This window comes from Myxocyprinus asiaticus, chromosome 36, assembly GCF_019703515.2.
Source record: "Myxocyprinus asiaticus isolate MX2 ecotype Aquarium Trade chromosome 36, UBuf_Myxa_2, whole genome shotgun sequence".
Lineage (NCBI taxonomy): Eukaryota > Metazoa > Chordata > Actinopteri > Cypriniformes > Catostomidae > Myxocyprinus > Myxocyprinus asiaticus.
In genome coordinates this window covers 25,913,160-25,939,879 of record NC_059379.1, presented here as the reverse complement: position 1 = coordinate 25,939,879, position 26,720 = coordinate 25,913,160, and the positions used below count along the sequence as shown (strand labels likewise).

Here is a 26,720-nt window from a genome sequence, read left to right as displayed (position 1 = left end):
GAGCACTGCAGTTGTGACGCAAAGTATGGAGGCTCGAGTTCTGCAGCGTTGACACGCTAGACGAAAGTGTCACAGAAGCACCACAAAATGACTTTTTGTATTTACGACACAATCTGTTCAATTTAGGTTTAAGGTGTAGAGTAGAAAGGTTGATTTTGTTTATTTAAAACTCAATAGAGCATTAACCTTAAAAAAACCTAATCTGTTTTTTGTTTATTTATCTCACATTTACTTTAAATGATACTATTGGTTCCCTATCTGTCACTCACTCGACGATGTGTCGATGTAGTGACACCAGGGGTCACTCTTGGGAGCCCGAGACACCTCTGGTCTTTGATAAAAGGCCAATGAAAATTGGAGAGTGGTATTTGCATGCCACTCCCCCAGACATACAGGTATAAAGGAGCTGGTATGCAACCACTCATTCAGATTTTCTCTTCGGAGCCGAACGGTCATGCTCATTGAGCTGAATTCCTACTGTTCGTTCACCTCTGCTGGATCTGACGGCGCATTTCAGCGGTTTCTCCCTCCTCTGCACTGGTGCACTGCAGAGAACGCCTCTGGGCGCTTCGGCAGAAAAAAGAGAGTATATTTTCTGAAAGAGTATATTTCTCTATAAGAGCGGCACACAAGGAACGTCTTATTAAAAACGTGTCTTTTTAAAGATTCCTTTCCGATTGTGTGTTATTCCTGGTTGCGATCGTTACCTCTCAACTTCAGATGGTCATGATCGCTGTCTTTCGTGTCTGGGCGCGACCCACACGGAGGCAGCGTTCATGGATGGTTCATGTTCTCACTGCGAGAACATGACCATGGCAACGTTGCGGTCGTGCTTTCTTACGAAAGCAAGCCACCCCAGCGGCTCCCCGCCTCGGTCCTTCCACCTACGGGTTTGAGGCCAGCACGGCTAGCACTGGGGGCGATTTGGGGACCCCAATGGGATCGCCTCCGCCGGGTATCCCCCCGCGGACCTCCCATTCCACAGCATGCTCATCTGCCCCCATCGGGCTTCCGGATGAGTCCGACGGCTCGTCTCACGGCGAGTTCTACCTCTTGTTCGGAGCCCGCGAAGCTGATGAGCTCTCGAGCGCAGCATCGGAGAGCGGGCTTGTCCAGTCGGACGCAGAAGCCTCAGCTTGGCTCACCCTTCAGGGACGATTGCCCAGTCACAGGCTGATGCGGAGATGACGGACATGCTTTCCCGGGTGGCCGCGAGTGTCGGGCTAGAGTGAAACCCTCTGTTCTCCCTTGAACCCTCATGGCTTGATGATTGGTTCCTGGGCTCGCGGCGCCGCTCAAAGCAGCTATGCCCCGCTCCAGTGCCTTTCTTTCCGGAAGTGCACGAGAAGCTGACGAAATCATGGGGGGCACCTTTACTGCCCGGTCTCGATACCTCAGTTCCCCCGCCCTCACTACCCTCGATGTCGGGGCGGCCAGGGGCTATACGGCTATTCCCCCGGAGGATAAGGCGCTAGCGGTGCACCTATGCCCGCAGAGCGCCGCCACTTGGCGCGGATGCCCAAAGCTCCTGTCCAAGCCCTGTAGGTTCATGTTGTCCCTGATGGCTAAAGCCTACAGTGCTGCTGGACAAGCCGCCTCTGCCCTGCATGCCATGGCTCTCCTGCAGGTCCACCAAGCCAAGGCGCTAAAAGAACTGCACGAGGGTAGTTCCGCCCCAGATCTGATGCAGGAACTGTGCTCGGCGATTGACCTCGCCCTCCGGGCGACAAAGGTCACGGCGCGGTCTCTCGGGCGGACGATGTCCACATTAGTGGTCCAGGAGCGCCACCTTTGGCTCAACCTGGTCGAGATGGGTGAGGCCGACAAGACACGGTTCCTTGCTGCCCCCATTTTCCAGGCTGGTCTATTTGGCGACGCAGCAAACGGAGGCTATCTGGCATATCCTGTCCCGGTGCGGCTCAAGATCCTGCACCCTGTCCGCGGGACACATTGTGTGGTCATCATGCCGGTCTGTCACCATCTTTTCAGCCCTTGGACTGACCTCTCGTTTCTACGGGCAGGTGTTCCCCTAAAACAGGTCTCCTGGCACGTCGTGGTCATGACAGATGCCTCCAAAACGGGCTGGGGCGCTGTTTGCAATGGGCACGCAGCCACCGGCTTGTGGACAGGCCTGCGACTGCATTGGCACATCAACTGCCTCGAGTTGTTGGCAATTCTGCTCGCCCTGTGGAGGTTTCGACCATTGATACAGGGCAAGCACGTGTTAGTTCAGACAGACAACGCAGCAACGGTAGCATATGTCAACGGCCAAGGCAGTCTGCGCTCTCGTTGTATGTCACAACTCGCCCGCTGTCTCCTCCTCAGGAGCCAGCAGCACTTCAAGTCGCTGCGAGCCACTCACATCCCGGGCAACCTCATCACTACAGTGGACGCGCTGTCACGGCAGGTTACCCTCAGGGGAGAGTGGAGACTCCACCCTCAGGTGGTCCAGCTGATTTGGAGTCGATTCAGACAGGCACAGGTGGACCTGTTCGCCTCCCAAGAATCCTCCCACTGCCTGCTCTGGTACACCCTGACCGAGGCCCCCCTTGGCATAGACGCACTGGCACACAGCTGGCCCCCTGGCCTGCGCAAATATGCATTTCCCCAGTGAGCCTACTTGAACAGACTCTGTGCAAGGTCAGGGAGGACGATGAGCTGGTCGTCCTGGTAGCACCCTACTGGCCAACCCGGACGTGGTTCTCAGACCTCATGCTCCTCGCGACAGCGCCCCCCCTGGTGAATTCCCCTGAGGAAGGACCTTCTTTCTCAGGGACAGGGCACCATCTGGCACCCACGACCAGACCTCTGGAATCTCCATGTCTGGCCCCTGGATGGGACGTGGAAGACATAAGCGGTCTACCACCCGCGGTGGTAGACAGGTTCACTCAGGCTAGGGCCCCCTCTACGAGGCACCTGTATGCCTTTAAGTGGCATCGGTTCGCTAATTGGTGTTCTTCCCGACAGGAAGATACCCAGAGATGCACAGTCAGATCAGTGCTTTCCTTCCTGCAGGAGAGGTTGGAAGGACGGCTGTCCCCTTCCACATTGAACATGTACGTTGCTGCCATAGCAGCACACCACGACGCAGTTGACGGTAAGTCCTTAGGGAAGCACGACCTGATCGTCTGGTTCCTGAGAGGCGCCAGGAGGCTGAATCCCTCCAGACCGCACCTCGTTCCCTCATGGGACCTCTCTGTAGTTTTTCATGGTCTACAGAGAGCCCCCTTTGAGACTTTGCAGTCAGCTGAGCTTAAGGCACTCTCCTTGAAGACTGCCCTCCTGACTGCACTCACTTCCATCAAGAGGGTAGGAGACCTGCAAGCGTTCTCTGTCAGCGAAACGTGCCTGGAGTTCGGTCCGGGCTACTCTCACGTGATCCAAGTGCCCAAGGTTCCCACGACCCCTTTTAGGGACCAGGTGGTGAACCTGCGAGCGATGCCCCAGGAGGAGGCAAACCCAGCCCTATCGTTGCTGTGTCCGGTGCGCACTTTACGCATCTATTTGGATCACACTCAGAGCTTTAGAATCTCTGAGCAGCTCTTTGTCTGCTTTGGTGCACAGCGGAAAGGAAGCACTGTCTCCAAGCAGAGGATCGCCCACTGGCTCATTGACACCATAGCTATGGCATATCACGCCCAGGACATGCCACCCCATGTAGGGCTACGAGCCCATTCTTCCAGAGGTCTAGCAGCCTCCTGGGCCCTGGCCAGGGGTGCCAGCGGGCTGGGCAACACCCAACACCTTTGCAAGGTTCTACAACCTCCGGATGGAACCGGTTTCGTCCCAGGTAGTGGCACGCAATACAATCGGATAAGCCTGGGATAGCCGGCCGGGTGTCTCGCTTGCACATAGCGCCTTTCACCTCTTCTGAGCTGAAGACATGCTCCATTAATTCCTAGTAGTGTTCACAAACTATGTTCCCTGTTTGACTTCCTCCGAGCCCTGTGGCAGTCGAGTTTTCAGAGAGACTCGCTGCCGGCCTAGTACACATGCTAACTAAGAGCCCTGTTATGGGGTAGGTGCTCTGCATGTGGCGGTTCCCTGTAAGGTAACCACATGCGATATAGATATCTTCCGCTAATTCGTTTCCATCTTGGCAAACTGCGTCTTCCTTGGGCAGAGCCCCTCCGCCACAGTCTCCATGTTTGTAGTTACTCCTCCCCCGTTGGGTAGGATCTATCTTGAGACTCTCAGTTCAGCCAGTTGTGGCATTTCGTATAGGGACCCCTAGTGTCACTACATCGACACAATGTCGAGTGAGTGACAGATAGGGAATGTTCTGGTTACTTGCGTAACCTCCGTTCCTTGATGGAGGGATCGGGACGTTGTGTCCCTCCTGCCACAACGCTGAACTACCCGCTGAAATGGCCGGACCTTGTCTCGGCTCCTCAGCATAAAACCTGAATGAGTGGTTGCATACCAGCTCCTTTTATTCCTGTATGTCCGGGGGAGTGGCATGCAAATACCACTCGCCAATTTTCATTGGCCTTTTATCAAAGACCAGAGGTGTCTTGGGCTCCCAAGAGTGACCCCTAGTGTCACTACATCAACACAACGTCTCGTTCCCTCCATCAGGGAACGGAGGTTACACAAGTAACCATTACGTTTGGTGTAGGTTTAAGATTTAGGGTAGTGATGTAGGTTTTGTTGATTTAAACCTTGCAAGTGCATTAACCTTTAAACCATTAAAACAGATGACATTTAACCTTGGATCTGCTATGGTATGTGTAAGGAACCACATAATATTATTTTACAAAAATGTCGCCACAGTCACAAAATTTCCATGAGATCAGGCTGTGATTATAATGGGAATGGCCTAGTTTTGTGCAAGCTACTTTTGTTTGGATACTGGTAAGACTGATGTTGCTTGGCAGGGACTTATTGTAACCCCTCAGCCTCTAGAGTCAAACAGTTTTACGCATGGTATGGAGCCAATTTCTGTGGCCTTTTCTGAGATGAAAATGTATGGATCAGTTCCATATCGGACACCACACCCTGTTGGTGTGAAAGGAGCAACAGTTCCTCAGGTGCTCATTACTAAATGTGTATAACTAGTTTAGTTTGAGTGTAGTGTGGTCAGATAAAGAATGTTGCTTGTCCATTTAGCAATTAGCTGGCAAAGTAAATGGCTGGGTAGTGTCTGCCTCACAACTCTTCCTCGCTGGTGATTAATGACCTGTTGTGCTCTGCTGGGAGAGAGAGAAAGAAAAATGCCCTCACACCCAACCAGCCCACTGGCCCACCACAAGGAAAGAGCCGCACTCTACTAATGAGTCCATTAGACCGGTTCCATTTCATCCAAATGTCATTCTTAAGGCAATGTCTTCTCCGCCACAGCTGCGCATTACACATATTAGTTTGGATGTCTTCCAACAGCTGTAGAAATGAACAAAATGGCTATACAGATCTGGTTTGATTAAAAATAATGCAATGATCAATATGTCAAGAAAATAGTGGATATGTCAGGAGGGTTTGAATTCAAATTTTTCTAGTGCTACAAACTAGATTTGTGGACTTGTGGCTCTGATTTTGTAGACATCTCTCACAAGAAAATGGATCCATATAAACATTCTGTCTGCAAAATTAGTTCGAGATGGTTCACCCAAAAATGAAAATTCAGGCATTGTTTACTCACCCCTGTGTTGTTATAACCCCATATGACTTTCTTTCTCATTCTTAACACAAAGGGAATAATTGTGAAAAATAAATTGTGCTCAGTGATGTCATACAATGTCAATTTATGGTGACCACCTCTTCAAGCTTCAAAAGGACACAAAAGTATAATTCAGAAGTCTGATCAATTATTCCATGATACTCTTGATTGTTATGAAAACATATGATAAGGTTTGGTGAGAAACAAACCGAAATCTAATGTTTTTTTTAGTGAAAATGTTGACCAACCGTTGATCTCTTCTGTGCGTTCATGAGACTGTACAAGAGCAAGTTCAAGGAACCCCCACTGGCTAAATGGGGGATTTAAGTGACAACCCGTTTTGTTTATCTAAAAACAGGTCCTCCACAGCAATAGAAACAACAGAACACAACACAGCTGCACACAAACCAGAGAACCAAACTTACTAAATATGTCTATATTCGGAGAATAGATGAATATATATGGCCAACCTCATTTGTTTGAAACAGAATACTCAATCAAACAGAGAGATAGACAGGGAGTGGGAATATCTCTTCTCCATTCTGAACTGGTAAGCATTTGTGACGGACCTCTGACTGAAGAGAGTGATACCTCAGTGAAAACATTCAGTAGCTGTAACATTCTTGGCCAAACTCAAGTAGATTTTAACCGGCTAGTGAGATGCTGGCTTTAATGTAGTGCTATGAGAAAGTTTTTGGACTGGTGCCACTTCACAGCGGATGTTGTTACCCGGTGCGATGCCGAAAATAGAAAACAAGTGATCGACGGAATGTCCTGTCGCTCGTCACAGCTGGTTAGGACAAAAACTCAGATTAACATAGAAAATATACCTTTTATCATGTGTCATTTGCCATCAGGTTAGGACACGGTGTGGCTGTGGCTGTCTTCAACCTCCTCTGTCTATCTCTCAGTTTGATTGAGAACTCAAAATAAATAAAGCTGGGAGTAGAAATATATCTTTTCTCAGGGGCCGTTTACACGACAACGTTTTCAACTAAAAACGAAAAACTTTTTATGCATTTTGGCTGTTCATTTACACGACAACAGCGTTTTGGGGCCTGAAAATGCAAACTTTTGAAAACGGTTTTCAAAGTGCAAGTTTTTGAAAATGATGCCTTTCATCGTCTCCGTGTAAACATACAAAAATGCGAATTTGTGAAAACGATGACGTCATGCACATGCGTATTACGTGTTCAGTCTATAGGCATGTGCCATGAGACATTAAAAATTACAACTACAGGACTGTGTTTGTGCTGCTCAAGATTTTGAGTTTATTGACGTTTCTCCAGCAAAGTGTAGATTTACTGCATCACTACTACAACCAGTGATCGCCATCTTCATGGTTTGTATTAACCTCTCTGTGGAAGAATGCTTATGTGTGCAGGTGCATAGTGTTTCTTTACAAAGTGACATCGCCAACTACTGGCCTGGCATGCATAATACAGCATTTTTAGTCGTTTTCGCGGATCTGTGTGAACGGGGATCGTTTTGACAATGTTGTTGTCTGTACGCAAAACTTTTCAAAAATGCAAAGGAAAAACTTTTCCAATTTTAGTACATTGTTGTCGTGTAAACGTACCCTCAGACTACAAACTCATCTCATCAGACATATTTAGTAAGTTCTGTTCTCTGGTTTGTGTGCAGCTGTGTTGTGTTAGTATCTCTGTGACGGACCTGTTTTTAGATAAACAAATTATTTTCGCTTGAATGCCCCATCTCATGACGGATACAGCTCTGGGGCAGTCTCATGAATGTGCATAGGAGAGCAGCGGTCGATCAACAGTTTTACTAAATAATATATTCAATTTCAGTTTGTTTCTCACCAAACCTCATCTTATGCTTTCAGAACAATAATTTATAAGACTTCATTTATAATTTAATTTTAAATTAATAATAAATTATTAGTCTTCTAAATTATACTTTTGCATACTTTTGAAGCTTAAAGATGTGGTCCCATAAACTGCCAGTGTATGACATCACTGAGCACAAAATGTTTTCACAGTTTCTCCCTTTGTGTTAAGAAAAAAGAAAGTCATATGGGGTTATAATGACACAGGGGTGTGTAAACAATGACTGAATTTTCATTTTGGGATGAACTAAACCTTTAACAAATGGTTACTTAGCAAAAGTTATTATCAATAATAATAAATAATAATAAAAAATAATTACATACTGTTGACATAACAAGAACACAATAACAAAGCAATACAGTATGCTATCAACTCACTAACAATATTTCTTGGAGAGATAAACCACATAATGGAAGTGCTGTTGCCATAAATACAATATGCAGAATACAATATACTAAACAGTCTCTAAACATGAAGAATTTAGAAGAGTGACTTCTAAAAGTAGCTTATACATTAATATACTCATTATATGGTAATATTTTGGGAGCTCAGGTATATGTTAATAAATCTCTAATGTTTGATGCATGTTAATACTTTTTATACAATTTTCAAAATATAACAAACATTTTCACCATTTTGTACATTCCTTCAACTAAAATGTTATTTTCGTCTACTTAAAGGGATAGTTCACCCCCAAATATATATATATATATATATATATATATATATATATATATATATTATTATTATTATTATTATTATTATTATTATTATTATTGATTTACTCACCCTTCTGGTATCCCATATGTGTATGACTTTCTTTCTTCTGCTGAACACAAATTAAGATTTTTAGAAGAATCTGTAGGTCCATACAATGCAAGTGAATGGGTGCCAAAATTTTGAAACTCCAAAATCCACATAAATTGAGCATAAAAGTAATCCATATGACTCCAGTGGTGAAATCCATGTGTTCAGACATGATATGACAGGTGTGGGTGAGAAACAGATCAATATTTAATAATTTATCATAAATAAATGCCATTTCAGTCAGTATAAACCAGTAAAATGGACTGAAATTAATGATAATGGCAAAATGTTTATTAAATTAAAGACTGAAATTTTGACTAAAACAAAAAATATATAAAGTATATATATATATATATATATATATATATATATATATATATATATATACAAAGATGGATCCATTCTCTTCGCAAGCCTTTATACCCTACTCCCCCAGGCTTCATCTGGCTGTCTCACCCAGGCAGTCCTGCCTCAGCACAGCCAATGGCCTGTCTCTTTCAGCCCACTTATTAATTCAGGCTTTGCCTGGGAGATCGTTGGGTCAATGAAAAGTTCCCCTCCAGTGAAGGTTAATTATATTGAAGCACAGAGAAGCCCCGGCCAGCAGAAATGCAGAAATCCATTCACTGTAGAGAGGCAATCAATTGCTAAGGCTAAAGCAGAAAATCCTCAGTCCTGGGAATCTCTAAACTACCCAGAGCTCCACCTCCCTTTAGAAATGTACTGTTTTAGGTATACTATGGGTAGAGACGAAGAGAGCAAGGTGAATTCACTCAGGGACGACTATTACTTGAAAAGTGGCTGCCAGGATAGTGTTTAACTTTAATAGCTTTTCAGGGAGGAATATGCTGCATTCAGCCTTTTAAAACTACTGCCACCCGTAATATGCCATGTTATCCTGTTTCAGTGCCAAATTCGACAAAAAAAGTGGATTCGAGTGAAAGCCAAAAGCTAGTAATGGCTACATGGGCATTACATGGTAAATTAAATGCCATCAGATAAATAAATTTAAAGGCTGAATGCAGCAAATCAAATCAAATCAAATCCCTTTATTGTCACTCAACAATATACACAAGTGCAACAGTGGGTGAAAGTCTTAAGTGCAGTTCCAAGAAACATAGCAGTATGAAAATTACAATAAACATCTGATTTACACATATTATAGCGCCGAGTATATATATATATATATATATATATATATATATATATATATATATATATATATATATATATATATATACTCTGTATATAACAGTTAGTTCCGGTCCTCAAACTTGATTGGCCAATCAGCAATATTCAGTATAAGAGCACTGGGACACATCACTGTTCGTTTCCCTTCACAATGTCCAAATAGTAGCAGGGATTTTTTATTCATACTAGTTACTCAAGTTTTTATATCTGTTCACCAAAAAGATTTGTTCATTTACTTTATTCATTTAGTGCCCATTTCTGTAGATTTCATCTTTACGCCAGTATGTGGGGACAACAGAATTTATGTTATGAGTGAGTCATACAATCATTGGCTACCTTTACATGCACCCTCATGATGCGATTACAATGCGATTAAGGCAATACTGCGATTAAACTGTTGCACATGTAAACAGAATATGCGATTATGATATTGCGATTATGCTAATAATCAGAGTAATGATAATCGCAGTAAGATATGTGAAGTACTCCTATTTTAATCGCTTTATATAGGCATGTAAATGCTTTAATTGCATTTCTTCCACTCTGACCAAAGGATGTCTGCGCCAGTGCTGCAGATGGATCATGTTCCAGACATGCACAGGTTAGAAAACATAGCGAAACAGAAGAAGATGCACTTACTTCTCGGCTTCACGTGAAACGGCAGTTCCTTGCACCATTTTTCAGCAGTGGTGCTCCCTCGCCGCAGAATCTACAGCCCCACGGCAAAAGAAAACATATTTTGCAGAGTTGTGAATGTCTGGTTGCAATCTGAATTGAATTTTGGTGAGATAAAGAGACATGTAATGCAAAATAATGGCAAGTACATCTTTTAAATTAGTTCGTCCTCATGGGCGGAACACAACAACATCCAGCGCATGTATTCCGATTCACAAACAAAATGACTCTTATGAACCTGTTCTTTTAATAAATTGTTCAAAAAGACTCACAAACTGACTGACAATTTTTCCTTAACCCAAGTTGTATTTAAATATACAAGATTTCCAACAAGATTTTTGTAATAAATATTTATTTATAAAAAAACATTAAAACATCACATTTGTCAGCGAATAATCAGAGTATTGGCAAGTAGCATGCAAACTGGATTGAAGAGGTTAGTCAAATCATGTGAACACCTTAATCTAATTATTCTTTATACTCAGATTATTGGAATAATCAGAGTATTGATGTGCATGTAAACATAGCCAATGACTCTAATAATTCTTTGATAGGCATCAAGATGTTCACCCCCACAACAATGGAAGTGGACAACACTTAAAAGATTAATTCACAAACACTGGTTTGTTCACGAATGAAACACTTGTTTGTAACCAGAGTGTGAGAGCAGTTTAGAAAGTGAGTTGTCATTAATGCTTTGCCTTCTTTTGGAATTATTTTTGCTGGCGGAGAAGTAAAGCACAGCTTTCAGTTTTTGTCAGAAACGTAAGTTAGTCAATATTATTTACTTGTTGCTTTTAACTCTGAAATAAAAGCAAAATCACAATTGCAATCATGCTGGTTTTCTGAATAACAGCATGACTGTGAATACCTGCAGCTGACTCATAGCTTTTTTTTAGGTTTTAAATATAGCCAATGACAAAATTTTCCCCTGGAACAATAACAAGTGCACAGCATTAGCAGCTTTTAAAGAAATAGTTCACAAATGAAAATTCTCTCATCATATCCTCACCCTTTACCATCTCAAAAATTACTTTCTTTCTTCTGCAGAACACAAATTAAGATTTTTAGAAGAATATCTCAGCTCTGTAGGTCCATTCAATGCAAGTGAATGGTGGCCAGAACTTTGAAGCTCCAAAAAGCACATAAAGAAGCATATAAGACTCCATTGGTTTAATCCATGTCTTCTGAGGCGATCCAGTCAGTTTAAGGTCATAGCAGACCAAAATCTTACTCCTTTGTCACTTTAGACCTTGACATCAGCAGTCTGCTTGGTGATCATGATTTCAAGCTCGATTACACTTTTTTAGCGCCATAGCACTCTGCTCAAGCACTAGAAAGTGTAATCGAGCTTGAAATTGTGATCATGCTTAGAGAATGCAATGGCAAGATGTACAGTAAAAAAGGGGTAACATTTTACAATAAGGTTTTCTTTGTCAACATTAGTTAACATTAGTTAATATTAACTAAGAATGAACACTACTTTTGCAGCATTTATTAATCTTGGTTAATGTTAATTTCAAAATGTACTAATACATTTTTTAAATCAAAACTTGTGTGTTAACATTTGTCAGTGCACTTTGAAATAACATGAACTAACAATGAACAATTGTATTTTTATTAACTAACTTTAAGAAAGAATAATCAATGCTGTAAATGTATTTTTAATTGATTTTTCATGACACCAAATGCATTATCTAATATTAACGAATAGAACCTTATTTGTAAAGTGTTACCGAAAAAAGGAGTTACATTTTGGTCTGTTCTCTCCCAAAACCGATTGGATCGCATCAGAAGACACTGATTAAAACACTACAGTCTTCTGGATTACTTCTATGCTGCCTTTATGTGCTTTTTGGAGCTTCAAATTTTTGATCACCATTCACTTGCATTGTATGGATCTACAGAGCTGAGATGTTCTTCTAAATATCATAATTTTTGTTCTGCAGAACAAAGAAAGTCATACACATCTGGGATGGCATTAAGGTGAGTAAATGATTTTGAGTGAACTATCCCTTTATAGATAGCTCTGAAGCACTTTGCATTTAGCTGTTGTTTCCTTTTAAAGAAAACGTTCTGGTTACTTTTGTAACCTCCGTTCCCTGATGGAGGGAACAAGACTTTGTGTCAATGTAGTAACACTAGAGGTCACTCTTGGGAGCCCCAAACACCTCTGCTTTTTTGAAAAATGGCCAACGAGAATTGGCGAGTGGAATTTGCATGCCACTCCCCCGGACATCCATAAAAGGACCTGGTATGCAACCACTCATTCAGGTTTTGTGCTGAGGAGCCGAGACCAGGTCCCGGCCATTTCAGCGGGTAATTCAGCATTGTGGCAAGAGGGACACAACGTCTCGTTCCCTCCATCAGAGAACGGAGGTTACAAAAGTAACCAGGACATTCCCTATCTGTCACTCACTCGACATTGTGTCGATGTAGTGACACTAGGGGTCCCTATACAAAACGCCACAACTAGCTGAACTGTGTTACGTGAACTGGTGGTGTGTGACAGGCAGACTGCTGTGTGCCTCATAGCCAGTGCACCAGGCCTTCACGTTACCTCCCCCAACGCTCTTATGGGCGTCAAACGGTCCATCAGGAACAAGACGACTGCCCAACTACAGGGACAGGCTAGTCCAGCCGAGGCCTCTTTTCCATCTCTTTTCTCCCCAAAAAGAGTGGAATTTGTTAACTGACTGGGAGCCATAAGTGTCTGCATCGTGGGGTGTCCCTCCCAAGGGGAAGACACTGCGGAGACCACACCCTGCCCAAAAAGAGGGGTATTTTGAGTGGAATACGTCACACGGTCTTACCGAATCTTGTCAGAAGTATGTCATGTAGAGAGGTCCCATGGTAGGTCCTACGCGAAGGGGGAGGAGTTTCTACAGAGCATGGCGACAGGGGGCAGAGGGGCCTCTGCCCAAGGAAGACACAGTTTGCCGTCAGGGAAACAATTTTGCGGAAGATATAACATGGGGTCACCTTCGGGGAACCAGCACATGTGGAGCACCTACCTCAGTACAGGGGCTAATTAGCGCACGTACTTGGCTGGTCAGCGAGTTTCTCCAGAAATTCAACTGCCAGAGGGCTAAGGAGGAAAGTCATTCAGGGATCACAGTCTGTGAACACGACTGGGAGTCAAGAGCACACGTCTTCACCTCAAGGGAGGGGAAAGGCGCTATGCGCAAGCAGTACACCTGGCCAGTTGTCCCGGAACTTACCTGCTCGTGCCTGCCAATACACGGGACGAGACCGGCTCAACCCGGAGATTGTAGAACCTCGCAAAGGTGTTGGGTGTTGCCCAGCCTGCTGCTCTGCAGATGTGTGCCAAAAAGGCGCAACTGGCCAGGGCCCAGGAGGCTGCCACACTCCTGGTCAAGTGGGCTCATAACCCTGCAGGGGGTGGCATGTCCTGAGCCTGATATGCCATCGTGATGGTGTCAATGACCCAGTGGGCGATCCTCTGTTTGAAGACAGTGCTTCTTTTCCGCTGTCCACCAAAGCAAACAAAGAGCTGCTCAGAGCTTCTAAGGCTCTGCATGCGATCCAAATAGATGCGTAAAGCTCGCACTGGACACAGCAACGCCAAGGCTGGGTCTGCCTCCTCCTGGGGCAGCGCTTGCGGGTTCACCCCCTGATCCCTAAAAGGAGTCGTGGGAACCTTGGGCACATAGCCCGGTCGGGGTCTCAGGCGCAACGTGAGAGTACATGAGAGTAACCCGGACCAAACTCCAGGCACTATTTGCTGACAGAGAACGCCTTCAGGTCCCCTACCCTTTTGATGGAAGTGAGCGCAGTCAGGAGGGCAGTCTTCAAAGAGAGTGCCTTAAGCTCAGCTGACTCCAAGGGCTCAAAAGGAAGCTCCCTGTAGACCCCGAAGGACTACAGAGAGGTCCCATGAGGGGACGAGGCGCAGTCTGGAGGGATTCAACCTCCTAGCGCCTCTCAGGAACCTGATGATCAAGTCATACTTCCCCAAATACTTACCATCTACTGCATCGTGATGAGCCAAAATAGTGGCTACATACACCTTCAGGGTGGAGGGGGACAGCTGCCCCTCCAGCCTCTCCTTCAGGAAGGAAAGCCCTAGCCTGAGTGATCCTGTCTACCACCATGGTTGGTAGGGCTCTTAGGTCTTCCACGTCCCGTCCAGGGGCCAGACGTGGAGATTCCAGAGGTCTGGTCGCGGGTGTCAGATGGTGTCCCATCCCTGAGAAAAAGGTCCTTCCTCAGGGGAATTTGCCGGGGGGGCTGTCACGAGGAGCGTGAGATTCGAGAACCATGTCTAGGTGGGCTAGTAGGGTGCTACTAGGATGATCTGCTCCTCATCCTCCCTGACCTTGCACAGGGTCTGTGCAAGTAGGCTCACTGGGGGAAAAGCGTATTTGCATAGTCCAGGGGGCCAGCTGTGTGCCAGCGCATCTATACTGAGGGGTGCCTCGGTCAGGGCGTACAAAAGCGGGCAGTGGGAGGATTCCCAGGAAGCAAACAGGTCCACCTGTGCTCGACCGAATCATCTCCAAATCAGATGGACCATCTGAGGGTGGAGTCTCCACTCTCCCCTGAGGGTAACCTGACGTGACAGCATGTCTGCTGTGGTGTTAAGGTCGCCCGGGGATGTGAGTGGCTCATAGTGACTTGAGGCACTGCCGACTCCAGAGGAGGAGACGGCGGGCGAGTTGAGACATGCAATGGCAGTGTAGACTGCCTTGGCGGTTGATGTATGCTACCGGTGCTGTGTTGTCCGTTGGCCGAGCAGGAGGGAGGAGGAATCTCATCCCCGTAGTCCACTGTAACCAATCCTGTGTGGGCGTGTTTGTGCCACAGCTGGGCGCACAGGGGCAGGGGGTCCGACGCTGGAGCGCCATACCTGCCAAAATGGGACGGTGGACGGTGGTTGTGACAATGGCCGTACACACCGGATATGTGACCCAGGAGACGAGGGAACCATTCTTTTGTCAGGCTTTTGGGTGCCGCAGCCTTCTGGGCATGCGGCGACAAAAGATTCTCCTCCCGGCCCTCCACCGGGGGATGTAGTGGTCTGTTGACCAGCCCCAGAGAAGTGGGTCTCCTCGATACTGGGTCGCCCATCTCGGGGGCGCTTAAGCCTTCCTCAGGTTCTTAGCGGCCGGCGAGACGGGTGGCGTCTGCTTCCTGCGGAAGGCTCCACGCCAGAGCCGGGCCACGGGGGCAGGCTGCGGCGGAGCCAGTGTTGTTTCTGCAGGAGGACGCCCTTGACGACGAGCATACAGGGTGCGGTGTCTTAAGCCGCGCTGGGGCAGGAAATGTTGTAAGACCTCTGTCTGCTTCTTCACCGCCGAGAACTGCTGGGCAAAGTCCTTGACGGCGTCGCCAAACAGGCCAACCTGGGAAATGGGGGCATCAAGGAACCGTGCCTTGTCCGCCTCTCCCATCTCAACCAAGTTGAGCCAAAGGTGGCGCTCCTGGACCACCAGGGTGGACATTGCCTACCCGAGAGGCCAGGTGGCAGCGCTCTGTGGACACAAGTGCACCGCGAGCGCCTTATCCACCTGGGGGATCACCGAATACCCCCGGCTGCTCCACCATCGAGAGTAGTGAGAGCGGGGGAGCTGAAACACCAGGACCGGGCAGTAAAAGGTGCCTCCCAGCTCCTCATGCACTTCCAGAAGAAAGGAACGGGGGTGGGGCGTTGCCATGGGCGGTGCCCCATTCCCAGGAACTGATCGCCGAGCTGCGAGGGTTCAGGGGAGAGTGGAGGGTTCCACTCTAGCCCGACGCTCGTGGCCGCCCGGGAAAGCATGTCTGTCATTTCCTCATCGGTGTGAGACTGGGCGACCCAGGAGGAAGGAGGGAGCCCAGCCGAAGCCTCTGCGTCAGACTGGATGAGCCCGCTCTCCGATGCTGCGCTCGATAACTTATCATCTTCCGGAGCTCCAAACAAGAAGTCAAACTCGCGCTGAGACGAGCCGGCGGTCTCGTGCAAGAGCCTGATCAGGGTAAGCGAGCATGCTGGGGAATGGGAGGATACCCGGGGGAGGTGGTCCCATTGATGTCCCATTTCTTACGAAAGCAAGCCGCGACCGCAACGTTGCCATGGTCATGTTCTCGCAATGAGGACATGACTCATCCACGAACGATGTCTCCACGTGGGCAGTGCCCAGACACATAAGACAGCGATCGTGGCCGTCAGAAGCGGTGAGATATTGACCACAACCAGGAATAACACACAAACGGAAAGGCATCTTTAAAAAGACATTCCATGTGTGCCGCTCTTTTAGAAAGAAAATATACTCTTATTAGAATATACTCTTTTAGTTGTTTCTGCCCAAGCGCCCAGGGGTGTTCTCTGCACTCCATGGGTGCAAAGAGATGCACCGTAGAATCCAGTAGATGAGGTGAATGAACTTCGCGGATGAATTCAGCTTCAATGAATAGAACCTCTTGGCTCCGAAGAGAAAATCTGAATGAGTGGTTGCATACCAGCAGAGGTGTTTGGGGCTCCCAAGAGTGACCCTTAGTGTCACTACATCGACACAACATCGAGTGAGTGACAGATAGGGAACAACATGTCTCTCTGCTGCTTTGAGATTGAATGGCTTTATTTGTCAAGAAGTTAAAATGCCTCTTTGTTTTCTCCACACTTTAAGCTCATCCATGTAACTTTTAAGTCATTAGAAACCAGTTGTGGGCCGTGCATTAAAAGTCTAGGCCTTCAGTGTGATTCATGCCATTAAGAAAACACAGTTTCACAATGAATAAGACACCCTATGCCTTTGGGCATCATACATTATGTCACAGCTAACTAATAATACCAATTGACATTATAAAAACACGTCCACGCATGAAAGCCAGAACTTGAAACGATACTTAATGCTCAAGCAAGCCTCATTTTAACTGCAGCATGACTGTTTTGTGAAATGAACGTCTCCCAAACAGACATTAAAAAATCATAATTTTTCATATGAATCTACCAAGGAGGTCTGTAATACCTGGAAAATCGATCTAATAATATTTGCGATTTAAATGTTGCTTGCAATAAATTTTGTTTTGTCAGGGTACACGGTTATGCTGCGTTCCATTTAAGTTGGATGTGGGATATTCCTACTTGATATCGCCGACCATAAATGCATTCCATTTCCTGATATTCGGAACTGCAATGCTTCCGTTAGTTTAGCAGGGGTTTGACTCTCATTAGAGATGTCTCCTAGCAACCCAACTGATAAACAATGCTGCAGCGCTAGCATTTGTGCTTCAGGTGTACGATTATCAAAAGAGATTATAATGTTTATACACCTGTTTCTGCAAGCGTTTGTTAAACAAGCTTTAATATCATGTAATGTGGAAACGAACTAATTTATCGATATTACTTAATAAAGTGAATGTTTATCACTTACTTTGTACTGTATCTCCCTGAGTGTCGACATGTTTGTGTGACATCATGCCCCTGAGTTGAGTTGTGAATTTCTGCATGAGCCTACAAGTTGTAATTCTGACTTAAAGATTCATTCCATTGCACTTTTCTTAGTAGGAAGTTCTTGTAAATCTGACTTTCCAATTTGAATGGAATGCAGCACTTCTTTTCAAAACTTGAACCGACACTGAATGTTTAATGAAGAGTGGAAAGTGATTAAAAATACATAGGCAAAAAAAAAGTGATTGAGAATGAAAGGATGACAAATATTTATTTATTTGGCATGTTAGGCCAGCAGAGAAGGCTTTGCTGACCCTGAGAATTTGCCACTGTTAGAAACCAATTATTATTATTTTTTTATCACACATTATACATTTGCACATATACAGTGAAATTCTTTTTTTCACATATCCCAGCTAAGCTGGGGTCAGAGCGCAGGGTCAGCCATGATACAGCACCCCTGGAGCAGATGGGGTCAAGGGCCTTGCTCAAGGGCCCAACGGTGGCAGCATGGCGGTGTTGGGGCTTGAACCCCCGACCATTTGGTCAGTAACCCAGAGCCTTAACCCCAAGCCACCACTGCCCCTATTCTGATATAATTTCTCAAAATCAATATCACTGTCATAGTGATTTGAACACTGTGACAGTTCACTCAGCATAATGTTATATTCAGTAGATTATAGCATTAGGAAGTTAATTGTATCTGGTACTGCATAATCAGTCATTTTCATTTTTGTAGGGTGATTCTCAGTCGCATTGTTTCATTTGTGTTGTCTATTTTTTTTATTTTTTATATATAAACTATAATATAAACTTCGTAGCTAAATGGCTGGGGACTCTGGAGAAGAAACTTGAACAGCATAGGGAGGGCAGCCACAAGAACTTTTCATCAGTGCCGAACCCTCATCCTCACCCGACATCATTCCACAGGGCATCCTGGAAAACTCCATCAAAATCACCAATGAGCCACCTATGGGCATACACACCAACCTGCACAAAGCCCTGGACAACTTTAATCAGGTATAGTAACCTGCACATGTTCACACAGCTGACCAATAATAACACTTTTTAGTCATCATGAGATATAAGTAAAAGGCACAAGCAGCCATCGGCTGTATCCTCACGGTCAGAAAGTGGAGGGTTTTTGGTTCAATCCCTGCAAGGAATGAGCCTTGAGCTGTCATTGTCCTGACCTTGAGCAAGGCAACTAATCCAGGCCACTTCAGCTCAGCATTAATTTTCCATGTTGGTCCAAGCTGGTTTATGCTGGTTAGTGGTGGCGATATGTGTGAAAAATGTGAATCTCCAAAAACAAAAGAAGAAGAATTTGAAAGTGAAAGTGTAGATTGATAGTAAAAAAAGGACTTAAATATTGATCTGTTTCTCTTGTCTTGATACAACAAACCCTTATGTCCTATAGTCGATACTTTTGCCATTGTAAACCCTCCCACTGTAGCCTAAAGAGCTGAGTGCAATATTAGCTCAAAAAGCATGGATTTTTGTTGCATTCCATTCAGAAGTGATCATCCCTATGCCCTATTCCCTTCTAAGATATTACCTTCCACTGTGAGAGCTATAGAGGGCTGAAAGGTGTGGGGCTAAAAAATAACAGACATTCATTATTCACTTTTTATGTTATTTTGTTTTAAATTCCATTTTGAAAACCCTACAACTAGGCTACCATGATTAGTCTCTCTTTGAAGTGCCCTGCCATCATTTATGCCGATTGGAACACAGTGTCAGACATCAAAATAGCATGCTGTCAGAGCACCTACTATTTTCAAACTGTGTGACGTAGTAATCCTGATCTGGCATATTAAAGTTTTTAGTTTGCATAGTTTAAGAATTGGGATTCTGCCTTTGATCATGCTCTCTACTATGTCATGTTTCCTGTGAGGTTCCGTAAAGCCCCAAATTGTGCTGTTTTACTTCAAACTCTGAGCTGGCTAATAAAATTATTCCCATCAGTGTGGCTCATTTTGCTTATTATGAGAGAATCTCAGTGACTGAGACTGCTGTGGTGCTTCTGTATTGCAAATGGCAATTAAAATTCTGCATGTCTTATCACCAAACCTCGATCTTTGTGTGACTGTCGAGCTCGCTCTTGGCCAATTTAGTGCTCAGGGTGCTGATGACTATCTCCCAGATAAGTGCTGTAGCAACATAATGGCACTGTAGCTTTCTAGGAGGTTTCCTTGGCTGAATGACTCACATTCTAGTCATGTACACACCTTGAAAGTAAATCAATAGCAGAAAAAAAGGTCTAAACAGCTCTCAAACTCTAGTAAGCAACAGTAATCCAGAAAATGACAGCTGCTTTCATAATGACCTTTTCAGCTGTCCTAGCAAAGAGCCAAGTCAATTCCTTCCTGTTGGCGTCATCAAATCAAGGGCTAACCTAAATGATTTGTAACTTTTAATGATTAGTTTGATTGTGACTAACAGTAAAACATCACTATGGCAATACATTAATCATAAACTGTCATACCAAACACACACACAATGATGCCACGGCTTTAATTACAGAATCATAAGGATTTCGATATTTACATAGAATTAGCATGAGCATTTGCGTCAGCATTAGGTTTGTGAGTCGTCAGCTATGGTGGGCTAGTGGATGTATGCTGTGCTCTTTGCTGTGTTGAGTCCACTGCTGTCATGGGCAGAATATTAATTCACTTGTGTCTGGATCAGCGCTTTAACACCACCTCCGCTTTTTAAGTCAGCTGCACAAGGTCCAACAGAATAACCTATAAGGACTCCTATTGCTTGTGACATATTCATAAGCAGAGGATATTTGTTCAACAACGTTATTGGATTGCTTGTACAAATATATGAATCCCATGAGGTCGAGATGCCATTTGGCTCGCAACCAACCCAACCCCCCACACTCATTTATGTCATTTGAAATAATGAGCCCGGGGATGAAAGACCTGACAAGCAGTGACAATTAAAAAGGAATCTCAGCTCCTAAATATATTGGAATCTAGTCATCCTTTTGTCTGTCCTAATGTCGAATGTCCGCTGGGAATTCTAACAATGAAAGAGAATGACAACAGAAAATCGCAAAGGTTTTTGCTTTCAACATTGTCTCTTTGTTCTAAAGTAGGAACTTTTTGCCAGAATTTAAAGCATGATATGAATGTGTCTTAATTGACAGGAAACCCTGGAGATGTGTGCCTGAGAGAATGAGTGTAAAAGCATTCTTTTTGCCCTGTGCTACTTCCACGTGGTGGTGGCGGAAAGGAGGAAGTTCGGCCCTCAGGGCTGGAACAAGAGTTACCCGTTCAACAATGCAGACCTGACTATCTCAGTCAGTTTGCTCTACAACTATCTGGAGGCCAACAGCAAGGTGAGTGGGGCCTGACAGAAAGAGAGAGAGAGATAATTTCCTGTATATGTTTAATGTATATTTCCTGTATGTATGTTTATTGGAGGGGCCCCATGAAATCAAAATTGGAGTTTTGTGGCTTTTAGTCTAATTCTATTAGCTTGGAAGCCATCTATATGCTATGTTTTAATGGGAAATATGTCAACACAAAAAAAAAAAAAAAAAAAAATGGCTCATTAGAGGATTTCATGAGGTCTTTAAAAAATATTCCAGGTTTAATACAAGTTGAGCTCAATTGACAGCATTTGTAGCATAATGTTGATTACCACAAAAAATGGAAATTTACTTGTCCCTAATTTTCTTAAAAAAAAAAAAAAAAAAAAAAAAGGGAAATCGAGGTTAAAGTGAGGCACTTACAATGGAATTGAATGGTTTAATGGTTAAATGTGAAGTCTTACAATTTTATAAAACAACATTCATTCTTGTGTTAAAACCCATGTATTATTTGAGCTGTAAAGTTGTTTAAATTGTTGTTTTTACTGTCATTTTTGGGTTTTAGAGTTTATAGGGTTATGTCATCATGGCAACTAAGTTGTAAAATTGGTTATAACTTTACAAAGAAGAGGTTAGCAAGTGATTTCATCACACTAAAATCATGTTAACACACAAATTGGTTACGCTATGGCTATACACATTTGAAACGGTAAGTTTTTTAACATTTACAGATTGTCCCCGTTCACTTCCATTGTAAGTGCCTTGCTGTGACCCAGATTTTTGCTTTTTTATAGAAAAGGAGGGACAAGTCATAAATATTAGTCGATTGAGCTAAACTTATTGAACCCTGAATATTTCTTTAAATTGATTTATTTATATATTTATCTGAGAGAGAGTAAAAGGCGTGATGACATATGCTCTGTTCAAAGAGAGCGATTCTGGGTCTGGAGCGTATGTAATTACTCTCTCCCACCTACATATCAACCTGCTCAGAATATAATATTTATGCCCTTCATTACACAAAGCCATTAAGCATTTGTGTTTGCTTTTATGGCAAAAACCCAATACAAAAGAAACACATACTCTGACTAGATTTGCATTTCCTGAAAGAAATCCTAGTGTTTAGAAAGGCAGCAAAAGAATAGTGGTAGGTAAGTTTTGATAAGCTTTGGTTCTGCATAAATTAAATTCTACAGATCAAAAACAGACTCACACCATTGGTTGAGCCAGTGTGTTAGGCTGAGCAACATTTTGAAAGAGCCAAAGAATCACAGCACTTACATTTTTCAGGTAAATCAGCCAACCGATAGCTTTAAAATAATTATGTTACATATTATATTGTAAACTTACATAATAATATAGCACACATATTAAGCTGGAATAGGAGCAAGTATTGTAATATCAGAAAAAAAAAACAATACACAGTTCAGATTTAAATAGCTTAAAAAGTATAAATGAATGAATGCACACCTAAGGCTAAAATTATCTGCAAAACAAAGTCTGAATGTAGTCTGTGTTAAGCAGTATTGGCTGAATTGACTGCAGAACTTTAGTACATAATGTTTAATGTTTGTGGAATATTGAGACAGCATTCCATTTAACCACTGTAATAAAATAAGTACAAGGAATATCAAGTGCTGCCTTGCAAGCACTGTAATTATACGCATGTCGTTCTGAAGCTTCGGAGTTATTCCAAAAATGTATTCGGACATGAAAAATAAGCTCTGTCGTTCATTTAGAAAGAGCTTGAAGAATACTGAGCTCACATTTCAACAACAGGCAAAATTTATGGCAGCTTGTATGTCAGCAATTACAGCACACAGACAAACAGGGACACGGAAGAATATGTAATGAGGGTGCAGTTCTTTCCTACACATTTAACACATTTTAGGCTTTCCGCGAAATGTTGAGCTCTCCAATCGGTGTGCCCACACTCCATCTCTGTAGGTCACAGTGCTCGCATTTACCTCCTCTCATCTGGGAATGACTTCATCTGGCTCCACTGTAGCCACCCGTCACATGCCCACATTAGCTTAATCACATTACTCAGAGCCACGGGGCCTCAGAGGAGCTGTAAGGAACAGAGCAGCCACAGTAACTAGTATTAGAGGAGGCACAGAGTCAGCTATAACCAGTCATCCTGAGGTGTTGGAATACATGACGTTCAGCTCACAGTCATCTGTCATTTCAATTCTTGTGGAATGGAAGGCTCCAGAATAACATTCCTTTAGTACAACATTTCAGACAATACATTTCATGTTCCTTTATGGAAGTATAATAATGACTAAAGTCTTTGCAAAAAAACATTTTTAAGCGGAGAATATTTAACATAATGAGAAATAAATCCATCATTAAAAATGCAATAGTAAAAATTCACCTACCAGTGTTGATGTAATTATGTGTGTAATGTTACCAAATTAAATATGCTTAAAATATACAAGCATTAAGTTTGTTTTTATTATTTTGGTTAGTGTAATTTAACATGTTTAAAGACTTTAGTCATGATTTTACTTCCATATTCCTTATATAATATACAGTATACTGTATCGTATATGAGTATATATATATATATATATATATATATATATATATATATATAATAGCTGTGACTAGTCACCTTCACTAGTTCATTTTAAATGAACTTAAATGAACTTAAATTAAGTATAAATATTCCATGTAGTCTCTCAATATAAGGTTATAAAACTACCCACATAATAATTATAAAAGAATTAGTGAGATGCTGTTTAAAATAGTTTTAGATGGAGTAAATCATGTCATACAGCAGGACTTGTCAAATTCCCAAATGTATTTCATGTCAACTACAAATTTTTGCTGGTGTTTTAGGTGTCCTATGATGATTTACGCCATCTCTTTGGGGAGATCATGTAAGGGGGTCACATCACAGATGACTGGGACCGCACGCTTTGTTGTACATTTTTGGAAGAGTTCATCAAGCCGGAGATGATGGATGGAGAGTTGTACATGGCCCCTGGCTTCCCCCTGCCTTGAAACATGGATGACAATGGATATCATCAGGTAACTAGCCTAGTCTAGTCTAGTTTTATAACAACAAGATAAATCCATTGAATTGTGGGATTGTGAACATAAACCTCTTTTTACTATGTCAAACATAAAATGTTTCATAACTGAAATGATGACATTAATAACGACAAAGCCAAAGTAGGTTTATTGTCATTTCTCTTCTAAGTGGTATGAGAGGAAACAAAACATTGACCCTTGGAGCAACCATAAAGAATGAAAACACAAAAATACAAATACAGAAAAGAATAGAAAATATACAACAGGCTATTCAACTCCGCTCCTGAAGGGTCAGTGTCCCACAGAGTTTACTTACAACCCTAATCATAAATGTCTTCTTCACATTTTGCATGTATCAACAGTACAGATTAAAACAGTACTAGTAAAGTAGCTTAATTTTACATCAGAAAACTACATTCTATATTTCATCATTTCAATTTTGGCATTATTGTTGTGGTTGTTTGTGTGTAAATATGTGAGTAGTCAAAATGCCTGCAGCAGTCCATAGGCAAAGAGAGAACAGTCTTTCTCCCTGTCTCTCTCTGTCTCTCAGCTATCTGCATGGCTTTTAAACCTCCAGCATTATGGTTCCTCCTAACTGACAACATTGGGCAACATCCTAGAATAGAGGCCCAGTGGAATCCATGAAGCCAGAGCTCATCTGTTTTAATGTGTCCCAGACTAGTAATTTCACTGCAGTTTGTTTTATATGTAGTTTTGTACTGATACCCTGTGAGTCTAATGAGATTCAGTATAGAGGATACGAGCTGATTCAAAACAGCACCACAGAGGTTTTACTAGAAGATATCCCATTCACCTGCATTATTATGGCCCTAAGACTCATTACCCTCACTGGTTTCTCCCTGGATCTTTCAGTACATAGATGATGCTCTTCCGGCTGAGTCACCGTACTTGTACAGCCTTCATCCAAACACAGAAATCGGCTTCCTCACGCAGACATCAGAGAAGCTCTTCCACACCGTGTTCCAGATGCAGCCCAGAGATGGAGGCTCCAGAGAGGGCACAGGCAGCTCACGTGATGATAAGGTTCTTACACCCACTGGTCACACTTTTACTCATAAAAGGCATATTATAGAAATGTCCTGGTTACTTTCGTAACCTCCGTTCCCTGATGGAGGGAATGAGACTTTGTGTTGATGTAGTGACACTAGGGGTCACTCTTGGGACCCTCAAACACCTCTGCTTTTTGAAAAAAGGCCAAGGGGAATTGGCGAGTGGAATTTGCATTCCAGTCCCATTCCGGACATACAGGTATAAAAGGAGCTGGTATGCAACCACTCATTTAGGTTTTGTGCTGAGGAGCCAAGACAAGGTCCCGGCCATTTCAGCGGGTACTTCATTGTTGTGGCAAGAGGAACACAATGTCTCATACCCTCCATCAGGGAACGGAGGTTACAAAAGTAACCAGGTTGTTCCCTATCTGTCACTCACTCGACGTTGTGTCGATGTAGTGACACTAGGGGTCCCTATACGAAATGCCAAAACTAGCTGAACTGTGTCACATGGACTGGCGGTGTGAGACGGGCAGACCGCTGTGTGCCTCGTAGCCAGCGCACCAGACAGTCACATAACCTCCCCCATCGCTCTTATGAGTGTCGAACGGTCCTTTGGGAACAAGTCGACTGCCCAACAAATAGGGACAGGCTAGCCCAGCCGAGGCCTCTTTTCCTCTTTTTTCTCCCCAAAAAGAGTGGAATTTGTTAACCGACTGGGAGCCATAAATGCTTACGTTGGGGGGGGGGTGTCACTCCCAAGGGGAAGACACCGCGGAGACCACACCCCGCTCAGAGAAGGGAGAGGGGGATATTTTGAGTGGAAATACATCACATGGTCTTACCGAGTCTTGTCGGAAGTATGTCATGTGGAGAAGCCGCATGGTAGGTCCTACCCAAGGGGGGAGGAATTTCTACAAACATGGTGACAGGGGGCAGAGGGGCCTCTGCCCAAGGAAGATGCAGTAACCGACAGGGAAACGATTTAGCGGAAGATATCACATGGGGTCACCTACGGGGAACCAGCACATGTGGAGCACCTACCCCAGTACAGGGCCTAATTAGCACATGTACTGGTCTGGCAGCGAGTTTCTCTGCAAACTCGTCTGCCACAGGGCTAAGGAGGAAATTCATCCAGGGATCACAGCTTGTGAACACGACTGGGGGTCAAAAGCGCACGTCTTCACCTCAAGGGAGGGGAAAGGCGCTATGCACAAGCGGTACACCTGGACAACTGTCCCGGAACTTACCTGCTCATACCTGACAATACATGGGATGAAACCGGCTCAACCCGGAGATTGTAGAACCTTGCAAAGGTGTTGGGTGTTGCCCAGCCCGCTGCTCTGCAGATGTCTGCCAAAGAGGTGCCACTGGTCAGGGCCCAGGAGGCCGCTACACTCTTAGTAGAGTGGGCTCGTAACCCCACAGGGGACGGCACGTCCTGAGTGTGATATGCCATCATGATGGTGTCAACGACCCAGTGGGTGATCCTCTGTTTGGAGACAGCGCTTCCTTTCCTCTGTCCACCAAACCAGACAAAGAGCTACTCGGAGCTTCTAAAGCTCTGCGTACGGTCCAAATAGATGCGTAAGGCACACACTGGACACAGCAACGCCAAAGCTGGGTCTGCCTCCTCCTGGGGCAGCGCTTGCAGGTTCACCCCCTGATCCCTAAAATGGGACATGGGAACCTTGGGCACATAGCCCGGTCGGGGTCTCAGGATCAGGCCTGGTGAACTGAATCATGTAGCCGAGGCAGACGGTCTGGGTCA

At 44.1% G+C, this 26,720-nt stretch overlaps 1 pseudogene; it reads left to right on the top strand.

The window, feature by feature from the left end:
• Positions 1-26,720, top strand: part of LOC127427203 (dynein axonemal heavy chain 9-like) — a 272,019-nt pseudogene that overhangs the window by 223,413 nt on the left and 21,886 nt on the right.